This window comes from Beta vulgaris, chromosome 8, assembly GCF_026745355.1.
Source record: "Beta vulgaris subsp. vulgaris cultivar EL10 chromosome 8, EL10.2, whole genome shotgun sequence".
Lineage (NCBI taxonomy): Eukaryota > Viridiplantae > Streptophyta > Magnoliopsida > Caryophyllales > Amaranthaceae > Beta > Beta vulgaris.
In genome coordinates, this window is record NC_079209.1 from 11,576,140 (window position 1) to 11,585,415 (window position 9,276).

Consider the following 9,276-nt stretch of genomic DNA (forward strand, 5'->3'; position numbering starts at 1 on the left):
TAATACAACACCATAAATAGTATGTAGATAAGTTATACAATTAGTAAACTTGTGTGTTTATGCATTAAAAACAAAAAGTTTGTCTACAGATGACATTGATGGTGAAGGAAATGATATGCATGTTGACAATTATTCAAATTCTAATGCGCGAGTAGAAATAATTGATTCAGGTATAAGTCGTGCAGTAAGGCATATAATAGTTTGGTATATTCTTTGTTATATCGTTTGCATACAGAATGCAAGATCGTGAACAAGAAGCCGATACTTTGTTATTATGTCGTCGGTTGTATCAACAATTTTTGGTTGACGGTTACACTATGATTGAGGCAGAGAGGCTCTCCTTTCTAAAGAATAACCAACAAAGTTTAAGATCAGATAATGTGAAGAATTTAAGAGGGGATGTGGAAAGAGGTGATACAGATCGAGGGATCTTCCAATGGCAGTCGCGTTGTTATACCACCGTCATTCACAGGTGGACATAGCTGCATGAGAGAGAACTATCAGGATGCAATGGCCATTTGTAGATGGTATGATTATCCAGATTTGTTCATAACCTTTACGTGTAATGCTAAATGGCCAGAAATAAGCAGATTCGTTCAAAAAAGGGGACTTAGACCCGAGGACAGACCGGATATCATCTGTCGAGTCTTTAAAATGAAGCTCGACCAATTGGTTAAAGACCTAAAGGAGAATGAGATATTTGGCCGAGTTAAAGCTGGTACGTATAAATCAAATCCGGTATAATGATGTTGATTTCTACAGCTTTTTTTCATCTTTAATATATATATAGATTGAATTAATTGAATTTCACACTACTTTAAAAAATATTTTACACAATCAAGATTAGTTGGTCTACTTATAAGGTTGTTCAAATAATGATGCATACATATCTTCTTTTTTCTCCAGTTGTTTATACAGTTGAGTTTCAAAAGCGTGGCCTTCCCCATGCTCATATACTTCTTTTCCTGCACCCTGCTGACAAATATCCACAGGCAAGCGATATTGACAAGATTATATGCGCTGAGTTATCAGATCCAATTGAGGATCCGGATTTGTATGAGACTGTTACAGAAATGATGCTACATGGTTCATGTGGTTCCTCCAACACTAATGCACCTTGCATGGATCAAAATAAGTGCACAAAGCATTTTCCTAAAAGATTTATTGACGAAACAAAGGTTGATGAGGAAGGATATCCAGTTTATAGAAGAAGAGATAACGGAACGTCGGTTGAGAAGAATGGAGTGCATCTTAATAATAGGTTTATTTTTCCTTATAATCCACAACTGCTTCGTAAGTATCGTGCCCATATAAACGTTGAATGGTGCAATCAATCCAGATCGATAAAGTATTTGTTCAAGTACATAAATAAGGGTTACGATAGAGTAACTGTTGCTGCTTATCAAAACAAATAACTGCGATTATCCACAAAAGATTGATGAGATTAAAATGTATTACGACTGCCGTTACATATCTGCTTGTGAGGCAGTGTGGAGGATATATGGATTTCCTATTCACTATCGAACCCCTGCTGTTGAGAGATTGAGTTTCCATCTACCTGGGGAGCAAACGGTCGTCTACACTGACCAGATGGACGTGTGAGATGTACTTGATAGACCTAATGTTGATAGTACAAAGTTTTTATCGTGGATGGAATGCAACCAAAAGTATGAAGAAGCAAGACAGTTGACTTATGTAGAGTTCCCCACGAAATTTGTTTGGAAACAACCTACGCGAGAATGGACACCTAGGTCGAAAGGGTTCTCACTTGGCAGGGTATACCATGTCGCTCCAGGTTCTGGTGAGAAATACTATCTAAGAACGCTCCTTAATTTTGTAAAAGGCCCGACGTGCTACGAGGATATAAGAATCGTTGATGGTTTAGTGTATCCAACCTTCAAAGAAGCTTGCTACGCAAGGGGGCTGCTTGATGACGACAAGGAATACATAGACGCCATAACAGAGGCAAGCTTTAGAGAAACGGGGCATTATCTGCGAAATCTATTTTGCATGTTACTTATGTCTGATAGCTTATCTAAACCAGAAGACATATGGGAAAAGACATGGCACCTACTATATGATGACATTCTATATAAACAACGTTGTATTCATAAAAACAAAGGTACAAGTTACAATACTTTGCATACTTACATTTTGTATCGCTTACTTGCATGTTTAATAATTGTGCAACGAAAAAAGGATCACGATGACATAAATGAAGGCAGCTAATATTAAATCTTCTCTATCGCATTGCAGATTGAACTCTAACTGATGAACAAATTCAAGCTTTTGCACTGGCAGATATTGAAGCTAAACTGCAAAGTAATGGCAGTAGCCTTCGAAAATTCAATGAGATGCCTTTTCCAGATGAATTAGTCGTGTTTGAAGGTCAAAATAAGCTAATAGCGGATGAGCTTTCATATGACATACCCTCATTAATTCAGGAATATGACAAACTGTTTCCATTTGTAACCGAAGAACAACTAATGGTTTTCAACGAAATAATGCACTCTGTTAATGGCCAATCAGGAGGTATATTTTTTGTATACGGATATGGAGGCACGGGTAAAACATACATTTGGAGGACATTGTGTGCTGCAATTAGGAAGATGGGTGAAATTGTTTTGTCAGTAGCATCAAGTGGAATTGCGTCCCTACTTCTTCCAAAAGGTCGAACCGCCCATTCAAGGTTCGGGCTTCCACTCAATGTTTGTGAAAACTCTACGTGTGTAACTATTAGGCCTGGTTCCTACTTAGCTGCATTGCTCATGAGAACAAAAAGCTAATTATCTGGGATGAAACACCAATGATGCACAAATATTGCTTTGAAGCACTTGATAGGAGTTTAAAGGACATTATGCAAGCTGTTGATCGAGATAATTTGCATCGACCATTTGGAGGTAAAGTTGTTGTCTTTGGTGGTGATTTAAGACAGATTCTGCCTGTTATACCCAAGGGTACAAGGCAAGATATAGTATTTGCGACCTTAAACTCTTCGTTTCTATGGGATTCATGTAAGGTTTTGAAGCTTACACGCAATATGAGACTTCAATCATGTTCTTCTTCGTCTACCGCTAATGAAATAAGGGACTTGTCAGAATGGATACTGAGCGTTGGTGATGGCAGAGCTGGAGGGCCCAATGATGGAGAAGTCGATATTGAAATCACTGAAGATATCCTTATAGACGGTGGAGATGACCCCATATCATCGATTGTCGACAGCACATACCCTTCACTCACTGATCACCTTTGGGAAGCCAAATACTTCCAAGAAAGAGCAATTCTAGCTCCAACTAATGAAATAGTTGAGAAGGTAAATGATCATGTGTTGTCCACAATTCCAGGTGATGAGAAAATTTACTTGAGTTGTGATGCAATTAGTAAAGATTAAGGGAACTTAGGGGATCATGATATATATTCTACTGAATTCTTAAACACAATAAAGTGCTCGGGCCTGCCAAATCATAGTATTAAGTTATAAGTTGGTGCGCCTATCATGTTGCTTCGTAATATTGATCAGACATCTGGATTGTGTAATGGCACGAGGCTGGTAGTGAAGCATTTAGGCAATCGAGTGATTGAAGCTCACTACAAGAATAACCCTCATCAACCACGGGAAATCCGGTTGCTAATGAACAGTTTCTCGTCGCAAAAGCCTTTTACGACGAGATTTCCGTACCGTCGTCCGCGGTCGCAAAAGGCTCCATCGCAAAAAACATTACGACCAGTTTGAATGAGCCGTCGTCATTGATATTTTACGACGAGGTAAAAAACTCGTCGCAAAACGTTTATATCTATGACGAGATTACCTGTCGCAATTGAGTTTTTGTAAATTCGAATAATTCTTTTTACGACCAGATTTTCTCGTCGTAAATCGCTTTCTTGGAAGTCATTGTTGACCTAACTACGACTAATTTTCGGTCGCAATTATACTCTTGGAATTATTTCATTACACCACTAACGACAATATTTCTTGTCGCAATTCTTTTTCATGCATTTCTTACAACACATTTTACGACCATAATTCTTGTCGGTGTTCTTTTATTAAATGATTTTTATAGCACCTTCTTACGAACGTATTTGTTTCCTTTTTTGCCGGACCAAATTGTTACATTTTCTGACCATTCTTGCTTTGCATTCACTATATTTACCTGTAAATCATATACCACTCACTCTGAATATCGTGATAAAACATAATTCATAAGTACATAGATGTGCAAACACAAGTACCAATAACAAAAATATCTACAATCTTAGCTAACAGTTCAATACTACGATAAAAAAGTCTAGAGACTCTGTCAAAAGTTTCACAAGCTAAAAAAACCATAACTATTGTAGTTCTTTCACATTGTAGAAAATGTCATAACCCGCAATGTTAGTCCATATCATTCCAACTCAAGCTTCACGTAAGGATCTCCTCCACGTGTCATTGCTACTATTAGTTTTGCCCAATCACGAGTCGCCTCGCTACTAAGCCCCTAAAATAAAAGGTAACAAATTATAAATTACAATGTATAAATTTTTAACACACAACAGACAAAGTAGAAGTATAACTAATGTCATAACCCGCAATGTTAGTCCATATCATTCCAACTCAAGCTTCACGTAAGGATCTCCTCCACGTGTCATTGCTACTATTAGTTTTGCCCAATCACGAGTCGCCTCGCTACTAAGCCCCTAAAATAAAAGGTAACAAATTATAAATTACTATGTATAAATTTTTAACACACAACAGACAAAGTAGAAGTATAACTAACAATGAGAAAAAAAATTAGTCCAGATATTTAAAGGAAGAGCCACTTTACAAAAAACAAGAATCAGGATATTTAAAGGAAGAGCCACATTTACTATATCTGAGATAAAAAATGAATTGCAATTTCCATAGGAACACATCCAAACTTAATACAAATACCAAAAGTCAACTACCCTGGTGTCAAAATCCATTGCACAACAAAATATTAAGGTTTAAGAAGTAAGAAAAAATGACCAAAACAAAAGTCAATTAAAGCATTTTTTATTATCTACACCATATTCTAATTCCTCATATGCCAACTACACTCAATTTCGATTAAGACACTGCCCTACAGCCAAGGAGTTCTGAAAACTTAAGTTTTAACTTTCTGGTAGTAGTAGTAGTTATTCATATCTAGCTTGTTTAATTTGCCTCATCAATTTAATTTCATGTTGTAATATGAGTTGTGCCTAGTATATAACTGTGATATGCTCATATTGTATTTGGAGAAAGAAATTTTTATAAAAGCTAAATAACAAAAAGTTGAATACCACACAAGACGAAGGAAGGGGGATATGATCAAAAGCAAATCAGAAACATTTAATTCAAAGGTTAGAAAGCGTAGTAACCTGAAATTTTATGCATAGCTTGGTCCCGACCACTAGTTCGTTGAATATGAGCTTCCATTAACATGCTTAATTGTGAGGCCATATCATTCATCTTTTTGCCGTAGTCCTCCTTTATTTCATCTATTTTTATGTTAAGATCAACATTTTCTCGTTCCTTCTCTTGGATACGTGCCATAAGTTCAGCTCTACTAGGTAAAGACCCTCTTACATCTTTAGGTGTTACACCAAAACCAAAGCAGACAACGCTACCACGATCTTGTTCCCCAAAGCAATGTTGGTGACAAGGTATTCATCCCACGAATGACACTAACACCGTCTGACTCAACAAAATTTCCTATCAGATTTCAAAGACGGCAATTTCCTTTGACTGTGTGTTTTGCCATGACAATAAATAAAAGTCAAGGACAATCATTGTCGCACGTCGGGTTGTATTTACCGAGGCCTGTTTTCAGTCATGGTCAGCTATATGTCGCTATTTCTCGAGTCACGAGCAAAAAAGGACTTAAAATTCTGATTTGTGATAAAGAGAATAATGTGTGCAAAACAACCACAAATGTTGTTTATAAGGAAGTGTTCTAAAATGTATAACTTCATACACATTTTTGTAATGTTTGTTAATATAACTTTTACTTATTCTTTCATTACAAAATTTGTTGTCTGCTATTGGTTTCATTGAAAATTCTGTCTTGTTAAGCAAATCACTTCCCGTACATTTTTGCACGGGTCCCAAAACTAGTAAACAGAAATATAGCAAAGAATATTTTAGGTTGTAAGCTGTTTGGTGGCTTGATATAATTACTTCTTACTTGCGAAAAGCAAAGAATAATTTCACAATAATCAATCAAATGGGTGACACATATAATGTTGGTGTATATAATGTTGGTATATATAAGGGCGATAGAAGATAAGGGTAGGAATATGAGAAAGTATGGTAAATGCAATCGAGAGATATTAAACATAATGAAATAAAAGGTTGCCCTATATGACACAAGGTTAAAGAGTGATAATATTTTAACCATAATAGGTGGTCGTGAGCTGATAATCAAAACTTCAATTATCATGCTTGAATTAAATCATAAATGTTAAATACATTAAATAGTAATCACCAATTCTTAAACAAAAACACATATATTTGTCGATTTATATAGGAATATCTAATCGCAAAATTACCTTTTATATATGCCACTTTATTATGGGAGAAACCATTTTTTACAAATAAAATAATGACACTTGTAGGCATGTAAGAATCATATTTTAGCCTACACAACATAATTTTTATATATTTTTGTGGACAATTTTTTTAAATGTTTTTTTAGGACATTTTTTAAATGTTTTTGGTTTGGAAAGTGTTGCCAATTAGTTTTCAGGAAAAATTATAAACCAAAAGTAAGAGATGTGAGTTGAGCTGTTCAGGTGAATTTCCTTAAGTACATTCAATGAGATATTTAATTGCAAAACAAAAACGCAAATAGATCGATTAATTGCATAAAAAGAAAAACATTGTTAATTTTAACACATAAGATCTGATTTTGGTGATTACTTTATTAATTCACAAGATTAACGGTTCCTAAATCTAGTTGTCCTATTTATCTTTTTTAAGTTTACTAGTATTTAGCAAATAATAATGATGATCATACTGTCAATTAAAGCAATTAAAAGGCATAAAAGCATATTAAAGAGTCGTGAAAGGAGAATAATTAAGAAAGAATATATGTACAAATATTACTATACAAAGTTGTACAATCGTCCTCAATTTAATTCCTACATCATGAAAAGTGATTGTTAATACAAAAGGAATTAAATTGGAATCGATCTTCAGGTTGTATACTTTTGTCGCCTAGGTCTTAGTTTATGGGCGTCGAAAAATATCAATCTTTAGCCATGAAAAAGAGAGTGAAGAACTTGAAAAAGGAAAATTGAGTATTCTCGTTTGTTGTTAAAAAAAAGAGAGAGAAGTTTGCCATAAAAGCCCTAGCACCGCCGTAGGCATTCACGGCAGACGCTCCACCACAAAAAGAGGCACCTATCATGGACACCTATGCCAATGGTGGGCTGGGGCATCCATGGCAGACGCCTCTCTCTCTTTTTAATAAAAAAGAACAACATGTTTTTGTTATAGGAGGCGATGCAATAGGTGAAAGGTGGTGGTGGTACGACGGCGACGACGCTAGTTATGGTATGGCGATGCCAGGAAAGTGGTGGTGTGGAAGAAAAAGGGAAGGGAAAGGAGTAACTGAGTAAGGGAAGGGGAGAAAGAGATAAAAGAAATGGAAAGTATACCAATATAGTATGAAAATACGTATTTAGGGTGTTGATAAGATATTATAAGGCGTTGAATAGCAATTGAGTTTATAAATGTTGTATTTTCAAACACTAATTTACCAAAATGCCCCTAATATGTGAAAGTAATACGTAACCCTTTTGAGATAGGGCAGCTTTATAGCTGGCAAAACAAGCATGTAGTCGTTCACCTAATTCGAGACTCGTTTTCACCTGAAAAGTAACCACACGAAATAGAACCAACACCTGAAACAACCTGACCTGACCCGGATCCAACTACACCCACATATTACACGCGCTCGAAGATAACCCGAAAGGATCCGAAAATTAGGACAGAATTAACCCGACCCAACCCGAATCCAACTTGCTTTGTTGCCCCTCATCAACCCCTATGAAGCTAAAAATGGTCCAATTGTGTCTGCTTTTGTCTAAGTGTTAGTGTCTCAATGTGAAGTAGAATATAAGTCACTACACTATTATTGTCTAAGTCTTGGTGTCCTAATGTAAATGTGTCCAAGTATGGTTATCCTTAAATGGCGATAATTAACGTGATAAGCAAATGATATACTATAAATATGTTAAAACGACCATTAAGATTCATATTCGAACTGTTATTTGATAAGTGTGTTTCAAACATACTTTATGGACTCCTTTTAGCTCATTTTGATCCTCTTTCTCCCATTTCTTCCCTCTTTATTCTCCCTTTCCCCTTCTATTTCATTCACTTGATCATACTTGATCATAATGATATTTTGCTAGATTTTTAGTCATTTTTGACCGAATTTCTAGTACATTTGCTTTCACCTTGTTTTGCCATGTTCTTGATATAGGTGAAACTACTAAGATGGCTACGATTTGTAAAGTTGGAAAAGGTAGCAATTAAAACAAAGCACACATTGATAAATGGTGCGCTTGCACCATTCCCCATGTCCGCTCGCACAAAGGAGCACATTGCACAATGAAATCTTGAACGGAGAACTTCAAATGGACATAACTTTCAAACCATAAATCGGATGAAGGTAATTCTAGTTGGAGGTGAAAGCTCGTTTCGATATCTTTCCAACGACTAGTCAAAGCTTGATTTGGATATAAAACGAAGAAATTATGCTCGTTTTAAGTTGAACTGTCCAGTTTGAGGCAGAAGGGTTAGGTGCGCCCGCACCTGTTTTTAGTGCGCCCGCACCTCATCTTGGTGCGCCCGCACCAGTCGTTTCCAGAAAATGGAGCTCGTGGCTTCATTAAACGAGTTTTTGTTTTATTTCGAAGACTTACGCTTTCATTCTAGTTTTTTACACACATTCTAGGGTTTTGTATTAGGGAGAAAACACTTTAGTTTCCATTGAGAATTGATATTAGTGATCATAGTTTGTGATTTCCAATACATTTCAAGGTACTTTTTATTCAATTTAATTCAAAGGTTTAGTTTTTATTTCATTCTTTCCGTCTTTGTTCTTGCTTTTGGTTATTCTAGATCTTTATTCTCTTAGTTTCATAATTGCGATTTCCATTAGTTTAATCATTACTTAATCATGTTTTAGCCTTAGATTAGTCGTAGATTCTTTGTTTAATTGCTTTAACTCCATGATTAGTGAGTAGTTTCATAATCTAGGGTTAGGGTGAAAGTATGAATTAGGG

At 35.8% G+C, this 9,276-nt stretch overlaps 1 pseudogene; it reads left to right on the top strand.

The window, feature by feature from the left end:
• The first annotated feature begins 654 nt into the window (after positions 1-654).
• Positions 655-5,949, top strand: LOC104882876 (ATP-dependent DNA helicase RRM3-like; annotated as a pseudogene).
• The last annotated feature ends 3,327 nt before the right edge of the window (positions 5,950-9,276 follow it).